The 23,001-nt window shown below is 38.7% G+C and overlaps 1 protein-coding gene and 1 pseudogene across 1 annotated transcript in view; both read right to left on the bottom strand.

The window, feature by feature from the left end:
• The window catches only part of SLC16A10 (solute carrier family 16 member 10), a 95,709-nt gene that overhangs the window by 46,694 nt on the left and 26,014 nt on the right, over positions 1-23,001 (bottom strand). The gene's annotated exons all lie outside the window — the stretch shown is intronic.
• LOC107196705 overlaps positions 6,594-23,001 on the bottom strand; it is a 38,391-nt pseudogene continuing 21,983 nt past the window's right edge.

The raw sequence follows: 23,001 nt of genomic DNA, 5'->3' as shown, positions 1-23,001 counted from the left end.
TCAAAGCATCTTATCTTTGTAAGGAGAAAGGAAAACAATTACTGAGCACCAACCATGTGGCAGACAACATGTGGGGCACTTTATATACACTACTTCATTCAATCTCCAGAGTAACCCTAGGAGATAGATAATATCCCTACATTACAGTATCTGAGGTAGCCAAAGCTCCGAGATTTAAGTGATTTGCCTAAGGGAGCCCGGCTGTTAAAGTGGAAGCCTCTAGATTTATACCCCATATTGTCTGGTCCAAAGCTCTGCTCTGTCCATTCCTTCACCCCTTATAAACAACAACACTGCCTTTATATCCTCGTCAGTGCACTTAAGCTGGGGAACCTTTTAAAGCTAGGAGGACAAGTTAGTAACCTTTTCATAAGGATAATAAAGACCCAACAAAGCTCTTAAAATGCCTTTCTATGAAGGGACATGTCAGAATCAAGCGCTTTCAAAAATGTCCTACCACATTGGCCCTCAGTGTTCTCTCCTTCCTCTGCACTTCTCCAGCACTTACCGTTGGTGCCACTCACTGTCGCTGGCCCAAGGTTCTTTACCCTGTGTATTGTCTTTGTGTGTACACGTCTCCCCAAGTCTAAATTTCTAAAATGCCACCACGGTGCTTTACACATGCTTTCTCCCCTCCTATCTTTAGATCATATTAAATACTCAGAAAGTATCAAATACATGAATGGAAACATTCGACCCTTAAAAGGGAAATTACTGCTAGATATATAATATCAGATTGTTCTACCTTCCTCAAGGAGGGTTGTATCCAAATCTACCTCCTTTGGCACAGTAAAATGTTCCTCCACCACTCTTTCTGAGGCAACGTGCTTTCTGAGAAACCAGAAAGGAGTTCCTGAACATACAACTGAAACAACGTACAGCCTGGTGTTAGCCATTTCTGTGTTACTTCACTTCCCCCACAATGAAATAGCTCTTATTCATTAAGATTTTCCTTGAATTTCTCAGTATAGCCTTGTTCTGCCATAAGATTCACAGAACTAAGCCCTATGTAACGGTGAAGGAATTTTTTAAGTTATCTCTAATAAAAATGTTGAACAGAATGTAGCTAAGAACAAAGACCTGAAAGAAAACATAAGTTCAGTTTATCGAATGTGTATGTGACACATTTATTCATTCAACAAATATTTATTGAATGCCTATAATGTGCATGCCGTTACTGTTCCAGGTGCTGAGAGAACAGCAGTGAACAAAACAGATACAAATCCCTGCCCTCATGGAACTGCCATCCTACTGGATAACCAAAAAAAAAACACAGAAAAACAAAAACGAAAAAGACTAGAAAGAATGGTTGATATGCCAGTTGGCAAAATCAGGACTCAAAATCCATGTAATGAGAAGACTGAAAGCAACAAAATTGAATTTAATGGAGAAAAAATATGGCATTTTACAGTGGAGTCTGAGAAATTAAATGGACAAATATAAATGGGAAGGAGATACACAGCTTTATTCATGCAACGAATATGTACTGAGTCACAGACTCTGGGCACTGGGGAACTCAAGTCACTAATCTCAAGAAGCTTACAATCAAGAGAGGCAGACAGACAACAACAAGAGCAGCATACAGTGTGGTAACTGAACAAGGTGTGAACCATGTTTTGGGAAGACCACTCAGGAGGGGTACCCACCCCAGATGTGGGACGGAAGGGGCTGTCAGACCGTTATTTCCTCACAGTAACACCCAAACTGTCTTGAAGGACAAACAGGCCTTAATCAGGTAAGGACAGGGGGAAAGGGAGGCAAGAACATTCCATATAGAGGGTGCCACATGTATGAAATTAACATCTGTAAGTGGTTGTCTCAGGATGCAGCCAGAATCACAGCAGAGCCTTGTCTGACATTCTGAGAAATACAGACTTTAATCTTTAGATGTTAAAAAGTCATCATTAGGTTTTAATCTGGGACTTACATGATCATGGTATTTTAGAAACTTCAATCTGCTAACAGTTTGGAGAGCTGACTAGTCATGGGGGAGATTGTTAGGGAGGCAGTTGGAAGGCTGGTACAAGTGACAAATGACAATGATCTAAACTCAGAAGTAGCAGAGTAGCCAAAGTAACAGATTAGAGAGATATGAGTGATGAAATCAACAGAACTTGTGATTCACTAGACATGAAAAGATGAAGGGAGAGACAATAAGGTTGACTTTTACAGAGCTGGTTAGGTGACAAAGTAGGGGAGGGGCAGAGGCAGAGTCTAAGAATAAAGAAAATGATCAGGTTTGGGGAGTAGGGGAAAAGGGAAGATGATGAGTTTGTTTGAAAATGCCAGCAACTTACTCAGTATGCCTTAATGTAAGGCAAGTTTCTTTTTCCAAAATTATTCCTCAGGGAAGAAGAAGCTGCTTTATATTAAGTTCTCTTTCAAAAGTTTCTATATCATGGGCAGCTTCTCATTTTCTATATTTTGAACAAATTATTGTTGGGGAAGACAAATAAGCTAGAAACTACCCTGGACTGTTGCTAGTTTGGGATGCTACCAGAGGTGAACAGATAGACAAAACTGGTTAAAAAATAGCAGAGAAATTTGACACAGATTTAAAAGTTTCCTAGGAGCATGCCTCATACGTGTATATTTGGATGTTACAGATTTCAAAAAGCAACATAGTGAGTAAGCAGTTATTTTGTGGAGATCACAAATATGCACCCACAGGACAAAAACATCTGTGCTAATACTTTGCAAGTAGAGACTTGTCACAGGAACCTTCCTCATTCCCTAGTTTCTTGTTTCCATTCAGGGACTTCCCAGTGGAGATAGCTCAAGGCCTGTTTCCATCCCCTCAGCAACTGCTCCTAGGGTGACTATCTGCTTGGTGACTTTGGCAGAAGGAAATGAGAATGCTCAGTCAGCCCCTTCTGGGCTTCTCTACTCCTTAGTAGTGGCCTATCTGCAGGACGTCCAAATTCTCTGATCGTCCATGATATAAGTGTACAGGGCAAAGCCTGCAGGAGAGATTTACAGCTGACCAGCTCACATGTAACCGTCACACCAGCCCCATCCTTTAAATGGCCATAGATCATAATGATATTAATGATGATAGCTGGAATTTATCTAAAACTCACTATGTGCCAGAAACTCTAGATGCTTCACGCGCACACACACACATACACACACACACACACACACACACACACACACACACACACACACACACACACACCACAGCAATCCTATAAGGTGGGTTACACATGTAACCGTCACACCAGCCCCATCCTTTAAATGGCCATAGATCATAATGATATTAATGATGATAGCTGGAATTTATCTAAAACTCACTATGTGCCAGAAACTCTAGATGCTTCACGCGCACACACACATACACACACACACACACACACACACACACACACACACACACACACACACACCACAGCAATCCTATAAGGTGGGTTATTCTTGAAAAACTGAGGCACCAAGATGAAAAAACTTGTTCAAAATCACACAAATCTAGTGGGTGGTAAGGCTGGAATTCAAGACCCAGAGCCCTCACTCTTAGCTACTATGCTATGTTGCCTTTGAAGTGATTTCACCAAAAATTATAAATATAGCCTATATGAAGAGAATGAGAAAAAGAGTAGTGTAACGGAGTTAAATCTTCATCTTCTGTTGAAGGAAGTCTAAAAACTCAAAATACAGCCGTATAAGCATTGTATTTAGAAATATGAAGATAACCATAAGAAACAGCTAAAAAAAAAGAGTTAAAAGCAGTTGCCTTTGGAGAGCAGAGGGCCCAGGGTGAGGGGGGAGTGGGGCAGGGAAATGCTCCTTTTTTTATAAGCCTTACAGAAATCTGATCTTTTATACTATTACGTACATAACTTGCATAATCATAAAAAACTAAATTTAGAAAGAAAACACTGACATCAACTTTGTTAGAATTAATCAGGGCGTATGCCAGGTTCTTGCTTTTAAAAATCATATAATCCCCATTATAATGAAATAACTTAATAAAACTACCCAGCAAACAGCCTAAGCTGAGCACGACACCACTGGGCACAGGAGAGTCATGATCGTGGTGTGGCCTGGCTCAAGATTTAAGAAGTCTGATCCAAATTCCCAGGAATAGACTGAATCTGTGGGTGCTTTATCAAAGACAGAAGAGGTAGGTTTCCTAAGCCCAGTCAGAACACAGCCTCTCCTGATTTGGGGACAGGGGTCATAAAAACAGTCTTATGCTTGTAAGTGATTTTGTCTGAGTAGAAACCTAGGTCAATTTCTAACTCGCCAGAACTCTAACCCTTGAAAGCAGGAAGACAACTACCCTTTCGTTCACAATGAGAATACCTGCAATGCAAAAGAGAAATGGCAGCTTACATGCTACAGAGCAAGCTAGAGAAGAAGGGTCCCCGCTGCTTCACCAAGTAGTACCGGTTCTGCCAGAGGAGGTAAATATAGAGGAAGACAAGTGTTTCAAAAAAGTCCTTTGCGAGATTTTGGAGAATTTAAAAGTAATTTAAATCATAAAGCTTTATCTTGCTATTTAATACTTTATGGCAGCATGTGTCATTTTAAAAAGTAAAAAGGAATATTATACCTCACATAGCTCAATGTACTAAAGATCGGTCCAGACAGTTACAATATCCCCACTCCCTTCAAGAGGGAAGAAAGAACTGTCTACTACATTCGAAGGGGTTATCTGAGCACAAGTAGTTCAGGCAGATCTAAGACAAACTGCAAGGTAAAATTTCCAGTTACTCTTAAACTGTCACTCTTTCTTTAGCCCAACACAGAACTTTGTACAGAGTTTTGTGCTTAGTAACATTAAGTGCTTACTTACCATGTGCCAGGCACTGTTGAAGTGCTTTATATGCATTATTGATTTAAACAATCCTGACTGAAGTACTCTTATTATCCTTATACAGAGGAGGAAACTGAGGCTGAATGGTTAAGCAGCTTTCTCAAGGTCATAAGACACAGAGTGAAAGAAAGGAACCTAGTCTGGAGGCCGTGTTCTTAACCACTACACACTATCCACCAGGAGCAGCCCAACGTCTGCCTGTAAATAGCTACAGCAAACCTTTGGAGACACATTGGAGCTCCTCCTCCTGAAACTGTCCCGTACAAACAAGTCTTGATGTTCTAAGAAAGCATCAACCTACGTAGATAAGTTTCAACCTAACAGGCAGATTTCTCTCTCTATGAATCAAATGCCTCCTTGCCCTGTCCTAAGCACCAACTAAACAAAGATACTCTCATTACAGCATTCCTAGCTATTATTTTGAAAGGGAGTCACTTACTACTGAATAGCAGAAAATTAGGAGATAACATTTAAACTGCCAAGATAAACCATCCACCGGCATATACAGGTTGGGTTGCAAGCCAAGCCTCTCACATTCATCCCCAACAGTGGATAATGGACCTAGATCAGCTTTTATATAAAAGAATTTATTAAAACAAGTTGAACTGATAAATGACTGAGAAAAAAAAACAGCCTAAAAGAAAGGATAACAAGACCAGTCATCTTTTGCCTTGTTCTGGAAATCTTGATCTTGTTGTCATAGCCTGAAAGGAAAGATATGTCTTAGCCAAATCAAAATTATCTCTGCCATTCTGTTTAACCCCCAAATCAAATTCAAACAACAGACATCTATTGAAAGTATAACAGTGAAAAGATAGGCTGATGATCAAAGAAGGCCTAAAGATGCACGTGACGATGTGACATGATCGGCAGCACTACGTTAGAGCCCCACGGAGGGACCCGTGCAGATCACAGATGCACACTCTCATACAAATCTTATTCAAGAACACGTGGGTGCTCAGCATTGGCACAATGAGACTTGTAACTCTAAATACACTTGTTCAGACCTAAGAGAGGCCCATCTCCACATCTGCTGTTCTATGTCCTAAAAACAAGAGGATCTCATCTAAAGGCCATGGAGTTGTGGCTGTGCCACTGCCAAACTCAGAGATTGTCACTACAGAGGAGTTGAGTGTGTACAAAGACTTGAGCAGCAGAAGCACTTAGGTAAGAGAAAACCAAATTAATTCAGTAAGGCCTTCTTCTTTGCGAGCATGACTGCAATGGATTCTTGCATGACGAAGTTTCACTGCCAAGTAGTGCTGAGTATGCATTTTCTTGCTTTTCTTCTTGTTCCAATCGATGGTTCCAATTAGCATTGTATTCACAGCCATTGCACATAGAGAGAAACGTTTGGCAGTATTAAACAATTCACATTACTTTTAAGTACATACATATGTTGGTAGATCTAACATGAGTGAAACATGACACTGACTGATTGTATTAGAAATTAATAAACACTGAATGCTAGAATTTCTTTTTCTTTTTTTTTTTTTTTTGCACTTAAAATATCCTATTAAGAGTTTAAAATTTGTTTCACAGGCCACAAGGGACTACATACAGCCTTTTGGCAAACAGGCAGGGAGCTGAGGACGGCCAAGAGGAGTCTAGGGCCTTGGTGGGCACATTCCCGGGGGAGAGGGCCCTGTAAGGGAAACCAGACAATCCAGCGAGACTCCACGAATGACAGCATAACAAACAGGTCTGTGGTAACGTGGCCCTGGGGGATCCGGCCCATGCCTCTGTGGAGCTACTTCCATAACTCTGTGGCCAAGGGTCAAAGAAGGCCTCGCATCCCATGGGAGGGGGTGCATCTCTGGAGGGGGCTGGCCCATTGGAGTTCCTCATCCAGGGGGATCTCCACTGGGGGACCTATGGGAGGCCTCATACCAGGAGGTGGGCCCATCATGCCTGGAGGGGTTGCCCCTTGACCCATTGGTGGAAGAGGACTCGGTTGAGTACTGGGTTGGGGCTCCTGCAAATACTCACTGTGGCAGCAGCTGCCAGAGCTCTAGCGGTGCCTCTTCCTTGTGGGGTCATCACCTGCTGGGATGGCTCACCAACCCCACAGACTAGCTCAGCAAGTCCCACAGGAGCCTGGGGCATGGGAACACCAGCTGGGATTCCTCTGCCAGCAGCCCTGCCTATCGCTGGGCTTCCAGCAGCTCCAGCAAGTGGCACTCAGGCAATGCCAATATCTTTGGGAGGAGGTCTCTCTACTGTCATTGAGACCAGGTTCTCTCCTTGAAGCAGCACCAGACCAAGGACTTGCTGCCCTTCTCTTTTTGCTTGTTTTGAATTCTTTGGCTTGATCTTTCTGAATTCATCACAGTCACAGAGGATCAAATATGCTTGTCGAAAGCCTTAAAGATGCCAATGAACTTTCCTGCAGGACGCACCTCATCCTGTAGTGCTGCAGCATCTTGCTGCTCTTGCTCAGTCATGGTAGCAGTTCTGATGGCTCTGATTCCCGCCAGATTTGTCTGCACTGAAGCCTAGATGACCTGTCAGCAACCCGCTTCCCGCTGCCACTATCGGAAATGCGGTGAGAACGGTTTTATTTTATAAAACTATTTAATAAGACTATTAAATTTCACAAATAAATTCAGCTGGAAATAATTTGCACTTAAAAACAAATTCTTGATTTATATTCTGTATTTTGCCTTTTAATTTTTTTGCTTGTGTAACTATTTTAATGAGATCTAATCTACATACCATAAAATTTCATCTTTTAAAATAAACAAATCAGTGTTTTCAGTATATTCACAAAGTTGTACAACCATCATCATTATCTAATTACAGAACCTTTTCTTCTCCCCAAAAAGAAACTCTGTACCCATTAACAGTACTCCCATTCCTTCTGCCCCCCAGCCCCTGGCAACCACTAATCTACTTTCTGTCTTTTGAACATTTTATATAATGTTTCCACTGTGTGTCCAGCTTCTTTCATTCAGTATGTCTTCAAAGTTCATCCAAGTTGTAGCTTGGATGTATGAGTATTTCATTCTTTTTGTGGCTGAGTAATATTCCCTGTATGGATATACCACATTTTGTTTATCCATTCATTCATTTAGGTTGTTTTCACTTTTCAATTATTATGTATAATGCTACTATAAATGTTTGTGTATTAAGGTTCTCGTGCACATGTCTTTTCAATTATCTTGGGTGGAATTGCTGTAGCATATGGTAACTTTTGAGGAACTGACAGATTGTTTTCCAAAGTGGCTACATCATTTTAAATTTCTACCATTAATGTACGACGGTTCCAATTTTTCCACATCTTTGCCAACATCTGTTATTGTTCATCCTTTATTAGTTATCCTTGTGGCAGTGAAATTCGTTGTGATATTTTTCCATGTTCCTAATGACTAATGATTATTGAGCATCTTTTCAGATGCTCATGAAATGTCTATTCAAATCTTTTGCTCATTTTTAAATTGTGTTGTCTTTTTTACTAAGTTGTAAGATGTCGGTACATATTTTGAATCCTGGTTCTTTAAGATATATGATTTGCATAAAATTTTCTCCCATTCTGTAAGTTCTCTTTTCACTTTCTTGATAGTGTCCTTTCAGGCATAAAAGTTTTTAATTTTGATGCTCTATTTATCTATTTTTTCTTTTGTTGCCTGTGTATCATATCTAAGAAACACTGCCTACTCCCAGGTTATGAAAATTTATGCCTATGTTTTCTTTTGAAAGTTTAATGGTTTCAGCTCTTATAGTTAGGTCTTTGATCCATTTGAATTAATTTTTGTATATGGTATGAAACAGGCATGCAATTTCATTCTTCTTCATGTGGCTATCCCAACACCATTAGTTAAGAAGATTATTCTTTCCCTCACTGAATTGTCTTGGCTTGTTTTTTTCTCTAAATAACTTTTAATATTTGAGGAAAAAATAACACTTAAAAAGCAAATAAAATTTATTTTTTATTTTACAGACACAATTATTATGCACAAACTGCACATAAAGTACTCAGTGAGAAGCTTTGACATGTGTATACACTTGAGCAACCATTGCCACAATCAAGATAATGAATATTTCTATCACTCCAAAAGTTTTCTCATGCCTCATCATAATTCCTTCCTCCTGCCTCTCTCCACACAACTGCTGATCCATTTTGTCACTATAGATTAGTTTGCATTTTCTAGACTTATATATAAATGGAACCATACAATATGTATTTTTTTACCTTTACAGTTATTTTAATTTACATCATTGTTGAAAAGTATTCAAATATTATAGTTTGAATACAATTACATTATTTAATCCTTAAATCATTATTGTAACTAGATCGTGTTGCTACTTCAATATCTAGATTAAAACATAGTGATTTTACTGAAATAAAGGTAAATAATTAATTTTGTAGAATAATTACACAGTAATTTATGAATGTCTTTATTTTACTTTACCACTCAAACACCACAGGCCTACTAAGATTTGTGAAATAATAATTGAATTTAGTCATCTTTGATATTTTGCTCATTTTTATTACTCAAAACCGTAACTTCACATATTTCTTAATTTTGTTGCTATGAAGGTTTATTTGTCAAGGTAGAGAGCACAATTTAACAGCTGTTAGACAAAAGGAATGTAGGACTCCATTTGTACTTTAGAAGCAGGCTGGGTTGGCAATGTTTCGGGGTGTTCATAATTATCCTTCGAGCCATACAGGTTTTTTTTTTCCCTGTACTTTTCTGTACATAGGTTACATTTCGCACTAAAAGAAAGAGAAAAGCCATCTCAGAAGGTCACCAAATGTGACCCTGATAGACACTATAAATCTTCCAAATAAACCTGATATAAAGTATGAATGAGATGGAGTCAGCATGCTCGCTCTGTTTATATATGAATTTAGCTTTTGCAGGATTTGAGTTAAGCCATACAAATTTCCAAGATTCTCCTTCCTGAGGCAAGCAGGGACCTTGTATACACATCAACTCCAGTACTGTCAGAGAGCTGGGAAGGAACCAAGGGAAAAGAACGACCAAACAGCACTCTGGCAGCCAGGCACTGGGCAAGGGTTTTACATACACAAATGTCATTTAATCCTTGCAATTCTGCCAAAGAGGGAATACTAACTCCATTTCACTGGTAGGAAACCTGAGGCTCACAAAGGTTAAGTAATTCTCCAAAACTCCACTGAGCTAGTTAGCAGAGTGCTGCCTCAAGGCCAGCTCGACGAAGATGCATTCATCAAATATACCAAATTCGTAAATCTGTCAACAACGGAAGAAAGATCTAGGAACTGGAAAGATGAGAAAACCGCTATGACAAACAAGATAACCAGGCTACAGGTTCAAAGACCAGAAACTAGTCTCAGCTCCTGGATATCACATACCTCCTGCCTGAAATACGCTCCTGCATCCTGACTACCCCACTTATTTATTCCTTCCAGCTCTTACTCGTAATACAACTTTTCTGATTTCTCCAAGTTTTCTACACTGTTAGTGTATTATTTTCATAATTAGAAAGCAAAGGTATTTGTTTTACTTTATTCTTATATGTTTACCATATGCCGGACATAGTTCTAAATGTTTTATAAATATTAACTCATTTAATCCTCATAACAATACCCTATGAAGAAGGCATTGTTAGTATTCTCTTTTTACCTAAAGAAACCAAAGCACAGAGAGATTAAAGTAATTTGCCCAAGATTACACAGCTAGTACGCAACCCAGCCAGGATTCAAACACAGGCAGTTTAAATAGTTCTCTTATCTATTATACATTGCTGCCTGTCTATTAAAAAGCAGATTATCCTTATGGGAAAAGGATACTCTAGTATCCTAGTACATTCCATCAGAGCAGAGATAGGCATGGACAATGGCTAAATGGAACCCAAATCTGGTGCCCAGGGAGGGAAAGAAGAAAGATATGCATTCTCAGAAACAGGTACCTGGCAAACAACAACAGCAAACCTGAGCGGCCTTTCTGCCTGGTAAGGCTGCAGCCTCCCTGAGGACAGATGTAATGTTTACCAGGCCACAAGGGAGCTCTACCGACACAACAGGATGTCCTGAACTGAGAATACCACAGGTGTCATTTAGCTGGAGAAACCCCACAAAGGTAGAGGCCACCAAAAAAAGAACAGGTTGGGGGAAAGACGCTTTTTTTCCAGGTACCATTTATATGTAAACACAAAGGAAATGGCCACATATCAATGAAGGGGTTCACTGAAGACTGTCACAAAAACAAGTTTCCTAGTAGAGAAAAAAGCCTTCCTGTGAATTTAACAGGAAGACCTGCACCCCCGGAAATCTCATTGTGCTGACTCCATTGTGGTGGCATTTCATTTAGAACACATTCCCCCCTAACTTATATATATGTTCCAGTACCAACATCTGCCTCACATTTTTGATATGATGAAAGTAAGGGGGAAAAGTCGTAGAGCACAAAGAAGTATTTTAAAGCAAACTACATATTCAGATATAATGATGTGTCTTATAATTAAATATTCCAGTTCATAACTCAAATGTAGGCTTCCTTAATTTAAAGTGAACTAAACATATTCGGAATTCTAGTTGGTGTAAATTATTTTCCCAGAGATTTGCCGTGTAAGATGACCTCAATCAGATCAGATCCAATGTGCCAAAGCCAGAAAAATAATAATGACACACTGAATTCTGCTTATTTCATAAAAGAGAAAAGAGGAAACAAGTGTCTCTATCAATCATCTCAGGCCTTCTCCAAAAAGGTTTAACAGGATTTCTACTTTGTCCTATTGCCTTTCACTCAACTTACCTCTTGTCACATCCAGAGGCACAAGAGAAAAAGGGCAATTTGAATGGGGGTGCTATCAGTAAAGATCCCAAAAGGGAGATTCCACCCTTAGGGTGTTTAGAGTTAGATCATGGAGGCCCTTAAATGCCAAGTGGCTAGTCAGTCTACAGTTAACAAATTTGAAGCTTAAAAACCACTTTGAATTAAACTCAAATATGAATAACAGCTTTATCACTAAAACAGTATTTATCAAGTACTTTGTTCTTCCACTCTGATAAAATCAATTTTATTACTGATAAGTAACTATTAAGGCCACTGAAAAGAGGAAAGTATTGATAATTCTGACAAACAATGAGGCATTGCCTATTCACTAAGCCTTTATCCTCAAATAAAGTACCTTATCAGGTAGGGAATGCTTTTCCTCTCTTGCAACACTGAACTCAAGTGGCTTGTGAGTTTCACATCAGTTCCAAATCACTGTATTTTTCCATTTCCCCCTGACTTTCTTGGAAGCCTGACAGACTGCATGGAAAGATGAAGACCTTCCAAAATCCAAACACGCAGCTGCTCTTTCCAAGGCCAGATCCCAAACTGACGTGGCTGCCTGGTCGACAGCACCCCAGCCAATTATTAATGCTTTGTAACCTTTTCATTGTCCCAATTTTTTTTTCCCCCCCACTGGAGGGACCTACTGCTCAAATTTAAAACCTGTTATCACATAATGTTAAATGAAAAATAGACACTCTGTAAGTCTGTACAAATTATACACAAACACAAGACCTGAAAGTGAATGTGAAAAAAATAAGAGTTAATTTGGGGAGTAAAGTTTTTCTTGACTTATAAACTTTTATTATTATTAATAATATTGTCCGTATAATAAAAATCTGCTAAAGAGGCAATAATCACTGGTAAACCCCCTCTGTAAAGGACAACACATCTTTGTTCCCTCAATAAACAGCCTCCCTTAATGCATTTCACTTAATGCTATACAGGTGGAACTCTTCAGAACAGAAAGGTTTATAGCATGGTGCTATGGAATAAACTTCTATATTTCTTCTTAAAACCAACTGGTATGTCTCGATCAGCTAGCCTACTTTGCCTAGTAAAAACTATAAATAACCGATAAGTAACTGTTAAATATATTAAACTGGGAAGAAGCAATTAAGAGCATAGTCTCCAGTCTAGAGTTAAGCACAGATTTGAGCCCTGGCTTCAATGAACTGCTCTGGGACCACAAGCAGGTTAATTAATGTCTCTGTGCCTCATTTTCCTCATCAGTAAAATGGGAAGGATAGTAGCACCTACCTCAGAGGGTTGAAGGATTAGTAGAATAATGCAGGTAAAAGAGCTTGTAACTAGCTCTCAGTAAACATTCAATAAATGTTAGCTACTTTAATAATTATATACAATTATCATAATGTTAATTAACATTAAACTGACAGGATGATTCAAAGAAACGGACTTCCAAGGGACTAGAACCCTGTTTGGATAAGAAAAACAAGGGTATCACTGTCCCTTTTGTCCTCGGTGAAGATGAGAAAAGCTGCTAATAAACAGTTTCAGGCTATAGAACCACAGTGGCAGCCTCCGGGGTTGCCCTGCCTGGATTGACTATGAACCTGGGAGAGACACGGCCCATGCAAGCTCACCCACGCCCCCTTAAGGAGCCATCATTCAAACAGCATCCCTTATGTCTGCGCTCAACAGGATCTTGCATTTTCCCTTTACTTCTCTACTTCCTAATCTCTTTGTTTCAGTGTTCAGAAATAGCCTCTTCATCCTTTCCCCCGACTCTGCCTCCACCTTTAGACTTTAAGAGAAGCAGATTCTTCAAGAGGTAACAAGAGTCATAATGCTGCCTTGAGGGAGGACTGCTGTGAGAATACGTGATAAACAGCATCCATTAACAGGAGTACACCAGCAGGAACATTGTGCAGTGACTGCTGATCTGCCATACACTAGTTTTATGACAATGAAGACTAAACCAGCAGTCCCTAACCTTTTTGGCACCAGGGACCTGTGCTCCTATGAGAATCTAATGCCAGATGATCTGAGGTGGAGCAGAAACGGTGATACTGCTGGGGAGCTGCTGCAAATAAAGATGAAGCTTCACTTGCTCGCCAGCCTCTCACCTCCTGCTGTGTGGCCCTGTTCCTAACAGGCCACAGATTGGTACCCGGTCTGAGGCCCGGGGTTGGGGATCCCTGCTCTAAACTACAGAAAGAGAGAAATGTTTTGTCTAACCTTTGTTTCCTTCATAGCACCTGGCCTCGTGATTGTCCAAAGTTGGACCTATCCCTCCCCTGCTCAAAACATCACACTTGGGAGAAACCCAAGCTCTTTACCCTAGCCTACAAACCCTACTTTTCCAGCCCCTCCACCTCTCCACACTGGGCAACGTCTTCCTGTTCTACGCCACCCTTATCCTGTCTCTCTGCCTTTGCACTTCCATTTTCCTCCTCCTGGTAGATTATTCCCCCAGATCTTCACATGGCTATGGCCACTGGAGTCTCAGATCAAATGCTACTTTCTCCAACAGAACTTCCCAAATGAAGAATGTCCTTTTCAAGCATTGTCCCATTTTACTTTCTTCAACGCTCTTGTCACTCCACTAAAACATAAATTCTATTAGAGTAAGGACCCTATCTGTCTAGTTCACTATCACGTGTCTGATGCCCAGCCCAGTGACTAGCACACAAAAGGGGCTCTCAATTTTTGTTGAGTTAAATAAATGAATAATAATATCTGGAGATTATAATGCTACCCAATATTTATTTATGCCCCCACTGTTCTAAACACTTCCTACTTATTATCTCACCTAAACTGTTCAACAATCCCGAATTTTACAGATTAGAATACCAAGGTTTAGAGAGATTAACTTGCTATAAAGTCACTCTGGTAGTAACCAGCAGAGCCAGGATTTTGGTCTGATTCATAAAAGAATAAGAATATAAAAAGTCATATATTCTTAACCAACAGTGCTATACTATCTCCATAGCAGATTTCTTCATTTGTAATACGATAATAACCATTTCATTTCACTTAACAGGTTTACTGTGAGGAGTAAATATATAAAAACAGATTGAAAAGTGCTATGCAAATGTATTACAATATCTTAAAATTGTCACAGATTGCCTAAATGAATCGAATAGGTATAAAAGAAATGCAGTAAGCAATAAAATTCTTTAATTTCACACTTTATCCCTGGCACAGCTGTCAGGAGTAGCGTGAATATGACACTCCTACACATATTTCAACATAAGTCAATGCATGTTTTTTACCCAGCTATCTTTCAATGGTAAATACATAAATATGAAGAATGGGAAGAAGCTAACCAAAGGACTAGTGTCAAAAAGAGGACCTATAAATGCCAAGAAAATGCTCCTGGTGAAGCAGCTTCACCTTTCTAACTAAACACCACCACACTGGCTCCTCACTAATCCCATGAGATAATACCCAATCTGCAAATTGATTTTGAATAGTCTTCAAAATCTTAATATCTCTATTCTAGTACTTTAAGATAATCCCCACTAAACGGTAAGGGGTTCTCAACTATAAATCTGAAAATAAGGCACTATTGATTGTAATTCTGACATTTGTGACAAATATTACATATATATAAACATGTATGATAAAATATGCATGTACCTGTGTCTGAACACAGCCACTACTGATTCAAGTTACTAATTGCCATGTCTGTCTTTGCTAATAATTTAAAATGTTAATCAGTATACAGTGGTATTCAGTATAGAGCAGTAGAAGGAATACGGAGTTTGGAGTCCAAAGATCTAGGTTTGCATCCAAGGTTCTCCAGGTACCTCCTGTTTGATCCAGCCAATCTGAGCTTCAGTTTCCTCATCAGTACAGTGAGGAGAAGGAGGAGGAGGAGGAGGAGGATAATAAAATAAAAATAATAATAATAATAATACCACCACCATCCTATACGCTGATCAAGTTCAGATTAAGGGTGTTAAAAATACACCAGAAAGTGTAAAGCAATAAATAGACTTTATATTTTTTACATAAAGATTGACAGTAATTCTAAGAACAAATATACTGTATTAATATAAACTTCTGTTGATATTCAGGATTAAAGAGTTGTGAGAAATACTATTTAACCACAGAACTTCCCAAGAAATTACACTCCCTTATCAGACCATCTAGAAAAATTTAACAGAGGCAAAGGGATTTTGATATAATATGGAGAGAGTAGGTTTTTGGTGAACTCATCAAGTCAGAGAGTTTTTGAATGAGTCTTAATCTTAACATCTTATTGTAAATGTGCCCCGGTTTTCCAAAACATGACTTTCCAGAAATTTCATGAGAGGTAAGTGATAACACTCTATGCCCATGCACATCCTTTCAAAATACACTACCATTTCTACAAAGGTTGACCCCAAAGTCCTCCCATTAGCTCTGGAGATGAATGAATAAATTATCTGTAATTTAATAACTGCTTATAAGGCTGATCACGTGAGCTTTAATGTGATTAGTTATAGAAGCAGAAAGATCTTTGGATTAAAATACAGATTTCATGATCTATTTAGATCCAGCTAAGGAATTCAGAAACAAAAATAAAAACTAATTCAAAGTTAAATTTAATTTTATTAATAAAATTTATTTTTAATAAAATATTTTTCTAATTGTATTCCATCTTCCCAGTATCCACTATAGCTAAGGTTACAGTATGGTTAAAGTATGAACTAAGGTTAAAGTATGACTATCTTTAATGAATTGTGCCAGTTAGCCATCAGCCCTTATGATTCAAAGTCCTACCAATAATGAGAAAAATTTCTAGATGCTGTGCAATGAACTGAATTCGAACTCTGACAGTTAATGAATGAAACTGCAGAGGTAGGAAAAACAGACAGTTGATAAACAGGTTATAAACATTTGTTTTTCCTATAAAGTCTATAAAGAACATTTTCTACTTTGTGTTTTCAGAGATTTTTACATCATACTAATCATCGCACTAAAGTTATTACTCTCTACCATTCATTCCTACTCAATAATCTAATCCAGAATAAAGATTTAGGGATTCAATGAATGAAAAGCAGTCTATTGGAGAAAATAAAAAACTTTTAAAGTTTTTTCAAACTATAAGTACAAAAGTCCATTTCTCAGCCATCAACCAACTCTGAATAATTAGATTCGAAATAAGCAGATAAAAGTCCCTAATTTAAGAATTGAAGGTATAGGATCTTTTGAATTTCTACGGCCAATCCCGTCACCCAAAGTTTACTTATTTTGTGGCAACTAAAAAGCCCACTGCTAATCAAGAATCCCCTTCCATCTTATCTTTTAGGATGCAATTGTCCTTCCTGGACTTGGAGCAATTTTCTCTTAGGACCTCAGAGTATTTGCTGGGCTCTAAATGTGGCCTCTCAACACGCCCCAGAATAGAGCACTGGACTCCACAGCCCTTTCCCACCTCTGAATGGTTAATATTCTTGCTTCTTGATCCAGTACTGATTCCCAACTCCAGGACTTCTTAGAGATTTAAAAAGGAAAAAAACGTGGGTGGGGGATTTAAGCCAGCATCTTCCTGATGACATAATGCACACTCTACTGCTCTTTTTTGATAAATACTGGTACATCCTTCAGGAGGGTATTTAGGTAAGAAAGGACCCCCTGAGCTGAGTGTCACAGAAGTTAATATGGAGGACAAAGACTCAAACCCGGCACCCCACAGAAACCATCTCTAATGAGGGGCTCCAACTCAGACTCCTCTTTACCCCTTAGGCCTACATCGGAATATTTAGAAACTTTTACCGGTTATTCGTCTATTGGAACACAACAGGATCAGAAAACATTACTGTCACCTCTCGGCTTCTGAGATCAAACAGTAAACCAAATAACTGAGGGAGCAGCAGGTCTCCCCTGGATTTAGTCTTCACTAAATTAGACACTGAAGAAGGAGGCTGATATCAGACACAGATCCTTTTCCAGAGGGAACCACAGTCTCAGAGCTACACTAACAAGTACCTGAGCATGGACACAAATTACACAAGTAAATAAATAATTGATCTAATAAGCAATGAGAGGCTGAAAGGGAAAAGATTCTATTATGCTGTTGTAATCTGAAGAAAATTCCTTGCAATCATTAAAACATCCTGGGATTTTACACTGGGATTATCAGATTTCATGAGCACCTGTGTGCTCATGAAAGACTTATATTTGACAAGGAATTCAAGAGTAGGTAAGGAGAAATAAAAATCCAAAAGCAAAGTTACTGTGGAACCAGGCAAAGATTGGCTTGATACAATGATGACAGGTGGGAGGAATGGACTAGAGTTTGAAGAAGCGCCTGATGATAAAAACATACGTGAGAAGTAATAAGATTCAGATCACACCAGGCTCCCAGAGCACACTGACCTTTTATTTACAGAAGGAAAGTTAATATGAGACATATGAGCGAAAGATAAGCGTAAAAATATTATGCCACGAATAGGGGAGGTGATGTTTACTTTCCAAATGAAATGGTTATCAGTAATGATGAACTGGCAGTAAATAAAGTACCGTCAACAGCAGTACCTAGTGATTACGCTCAGCACTCCTCTGCCAGGAGATGAGTAAGGATGGACTCCAACATGCATAACAGCCTAAAACAAAACCCACCAGTTCTCTCTGGGGAAGCAGGAAGCAGGTGCTGTGCTATCATAAGAACTTGATAAGAACCAGGTGCTGCTAAGTCCGCATTGAAGAGCTGCAACAGAAAGATCTCAGTTGTGCCCTGGAAACTAAAGAGCACAATGAGATAAAAGGCCATGATTCCTCCCCAGCCAGTTCACTGTGGAGAACGGAGTTCTCGCTGGTGTGCAGTCCAACAAGCATTAAAGTTTCTCTTGCCTGGAAAATCAGTGACCTACTCCAGCCAGAATCTGCACTCCTTTCTGACAGCATGTTGGGTTCCATCTTTACAATCCCAAAGCATTGCCTCCTTTGCATGCAGCTGAGGTAAGCTACTAAGGAATGCTGAGACGCAAACTAGACTAAAGCCAAAGAACAAAGTCAGGTCTAGGTTCGGGACACACCAGAGTACGACACAGAAGCTGTCAATGAGTGGAATGAATGAAAGAATGACCACATTTATCAAAGCTGGGGGACTCGCAACCAACACTAAGGGCAAGTCATGGTCAAAAAGTCAGATACCAGGAAGCTGGCAGACACAGGGAGAGAAAAGAAACTCAGTCTGAAGCAGAAATCGTTCCTGGCATTACATGCTCACATAAAAATCACACGCTCAGTGTGGTAAAAACGTGTCCTGGCAGCATGTACCATATGTAGTGGGACTATAGTATATTCCATGGGGTTACTCTTCTGACCGAAAAGTTTCACAGATCCACTTTAACACGTGTCAGATTTCATGCATGTTTGTTTGTTACAATTATGAAGAGAGCTAATCTTTCTATTTGAAATAAATCAACACCAGAGGCCACTGACTCAGTGAAGTCATAGTAAAAAAAAAAAAAATGTTTAATTATTAGCATGTGCAATGCCAATTTTAAGTGCAAATGTAAGAGGATTTAACTCCTATGCAGAATCACCTAAATTACACAATGTAGTTCATAGTTCATCCCCAGAGATACCTCATGCCAGCCAGAAAAGACAAATTCAGGCTAGACTCAAGAAGGTGGGAAGGAGGAACAGAGGTGTCCCCCTCCCCTGGTGTGTGTCCGACCCATCGCAGCATTTCTTTGGATACAAGGATACTCACAGGAAAAGTGCAGATGTTCGCAGGGGCAGGGGCTGGGCTGGGGGATTCTGCTGCAAGTATATGCTTAAGCATGATGGCTGCCTGGTTTTCCCTTCTGACCACCCACTAGACTAAAGCTATGGGGAAGCAAAGCCAGGCATCTCCCCTGCCTACTGGCTGGTCATCACAATCCACGGCAAACGAGGGATACCCATAGGTCTTTGAAATTCACACCTGGACATACTAGGTACCTGGACTAAGGGTGAGCTAGGGGCTGATCTACCAAACATACCAGCGTGCTGCCAGACTGGAAGGGGGAGGGCCACTACCACTTCCCACAACACTGCAAGACACAGGCACCTGACCCCAACCCTCTCTAAGCCTGCACCTAGGCCCCAACAAAAGGTGAAGGGGGACAGCAATGTGGGCCTCCTCCTCCCCAACATGACCCAGTGGCCACTCCAGGTGAAAGGCAGCAGTGGATATGGAGCAGGGCCTGGAAAGGTGGAAAGGCAGAAATTATGAAGAGAGCTTATCTTTCTAGCCCAAGCACAGGCTCCACTGTCCCACCAGACTTCATTTGCAAAACAAGATCAAATATAAATTAAGAATTTCAAGATTCTCACAGCAAAGAATTAAACTAACCACGAGACCTTTCTGAGCACAGAGCCCTGCATGACTGCATAGGAAGCTGGCTCTACCTGGTTTTCTGCCACAACATGAAAGCCAAAGGAAAAGGGGGTTAGGCTGTAGCTTTCCACAAGGTTTCTTTAAACTATACTTTAAATGGAAACAGAAGAACAGAGTTTCTCTAAAAATTATGTTCTTCCAAATATAGTAAAATCTTGATAATGCTGGTGCCATAAAACTAAACTAATCCAGACCTACGGGGTGACCAACAGGCAGTGGGGAACCATGTGTGTCAGTATATTTTACAGGTAACATTATTTGATCCCGTGGCTCATTTAAACTGAAGTTTTAAGAAGCTGGTTGTATTGTATACTCTAAGATCACTTGGCAATAAACATTCCAAATATACTTTGAATGAATGAATGAATAAACAAATATTTGACAAAACACATATTTTTTTCCATCAGGGAAATAAAATTCCTACTTGCCTCATTTCCACGTATACACATTTTAAAAATTATTCCAAACAAAATAAGCTTTATCTCAGAGTAGTTCAGTTTATACCAGAATCTGAGTTCTGAATAAAAATAACCCTAACACCCTAAAATAGATACTATCAAGTCAATTCTTTTTTTTAATCTCACATTGACGACTCTATAGTGACTGAGACTACCCTAACACCATGTTCAAACACTAATAATTAGCATTATGACATGACAGTCATCATATTTTTAAAAGGCTGTCAAATAATCTATAGCACCTAAATTAAAGTCGTTGAGACCAGTACTTACTTATAGTGGTCCACAGATGGAGGCCAGTCTGTGAACTATTTATCGCCAGTTCATGACAAGATAACTAAAGAAACTGAGAGTGTTTCAAAATGTTTATAACAATTTGAAAGGGTAATTTTATGTCTGATAAATCTAATAATATATAATACAAATCTGAAATCATTATGTCTGCTTTCTTTTTCCTTTTTAGTAATTCTGGACTGGATAGGAACACAATAATAGATTCCAACTGGCATTTTACTTTACTTCCATTTAAGGTATAAAATGTATATTGTGTAGAAACTTAACTATAGGAAAGCACATTTTAACAAAGCAAAGGCTGCCAAAGTTATCTAGCCCTAAATTAGTCCATAAACTAAGTTAAATCTCTGAAACAGTATCATGTAGGAAAAGTGCCATTCATCAACTCTAACCTCTAATTCAGAAGCCCATTTTTGTGTGCTTATGCATATTTTAAAACATTTTGATAAGCACTTTTCACACTGGGTATACAGCTATGATTATAAGTACACCCAGAGGAAATTACTTGATATTTTTCCAAGAATCTGAGAAAGTTTACACACAGAAAAAGGAGAAACAGGAAAAAAAAAAAATGCTTCGTGAAACCCAAACTAGGGATGTTGAAAGAACAATGTCAGCATGTTTATCTGAATACCAGTGTGATTCAACAATGTGCAAATATGCAAATCAGCTTTTATTGAAATTATACAGACATTAGTTATGAGCACATTTTTTATATTTCTGAATATTTTAAGTTAATTTTTGTGATGAATGTCACATTAATATTACTTAATGGTTTAAACCAACTTCATATTTAAAATCTATACCTCATCAGCTTTAAAAGAAATTCCTTTATCATCGAAATTATGAGTTTGGATACATAAAATACTGAAGGAAGACATCCTACACAATAAAGACCAAAAATCCTACAATACCATGGTTTCCAAACTAATAAGGGTACAGTGTTCTCCTGCCATGTTTAGTTTCCAAAATTCCAAGTCCTAGGTAAGGCCTGGATATGAATAGGTTTCAGACATTAACTATATATTCACCATAACTGTTGTTTTTTTCTTTGAGAGCTAGAGATAACAGCACTGGCACAGTGGGGACAGTAGCGATTAGTTAGATCCAAAAAAAATGTGTCCTGTTTTATTTGGTTTACTCATCCCTTTATACCGAGAAGCGAAAACCTGCCTGTTCCATTCTTATATTGCTCTACTGGTATCGTAAGCACATTTGTAGATTTCACTATGAAATCGAAATATCATACAAAATATTCTAATTCATCCTGTCAGTACATCATGGTTTCAAAATGCCCCAAATATAAACAAACAACAACAACCATCCTAAACAAGGACAAAAAGCAAATGACAAACTGGGAAAAATATGTGCAACTCATATCGGTGACAAATGGCTGAGTTTTTCCAATAAATTAGTAATTCCTACAAGTCAATTTTTTAAAAAGCTAACATTCTAGTAGAAAAAATAGACAAAAGATGTAACAGATGGTTCAAGAAAAGGAAATACAAATCAGTAACTCTTTATACAAGAGAAGAGCTTCAACCTTACCCATAAGAGAAATGCAAGTTATAATGAAATACCATTCCTTCTCTAAAAGATTGTCAGAAAGTGTTAACAAACTGTGCTGGTGAAGTAGAGGGTACATTATGAATTCTCATGTACTACTCTTGGGGATGTAAAGTGGTACTACCTCCATGAAGAAAATACAGTAATTAATTTTTTAATTAAAATTAGAAATATAGATCAAAAAGGACATTATCTGGTCAAATTAGAAAACTGGAATATGGATAGTATATATTAGAGGAATGTATCCATGTACAATTTGTTGAAGCTGATAACTTATGGCAGTTATATAAGAGAATATCTTTATTTTCAGGAAATACGCACCTAACGCATTTAGGGGGAAAGGGCCATAACATATTCAACTTATTTATTCTGAAATGGTTCAGAAAATTTTTTTCTCAGATATATGTGTGTATGTATACACACAAACACACAAGAGAGAGCAAGCTCAATGAAAAAGCAAATGGAATAAAATGTTTCCAAGAGGTGATAAAGAATTTAAAAGTATTCTTTTACCAATCTTATTCTTGCAACTTAATTTCTCAATAAAAAGTTGTTTAAAGTGTGAAAAAAATATACATACCCTTTGACTCAGAATTTTCACTTTTAGGGACTGTACCTACAAATTTACCAACATATGTTAATAATTTATATGCATAAAAGTTCATTATAACATTGTTTGTAAAAGCAAATTTTTGCCAAGGACAGATAACCCACTCAAGTTCCTTAGTCTTGGCTTCACTGAACCACATTCGGCTGCAG

This window comes from Pteropus alecto, unplaced genomic scaffold (genome assembly GCF_000325575.1).
Source record: "Pteropus alecto unplaced genomic scaffold, ASM32557v1 scaffold79, whole genome shotgun sequence".
Taxonomy (NCBI): domain Eukaryota; kingdom Metazoa; phylum Chordata; class Mammalia; order Chiroptera; family Pteropodidae; genus Pteropus; species Pteropus alecto.
Note: the sequence above shows the minus strand (reverse complement) of the source record. Positions and strands in the feature narration are given on the sequence as shown.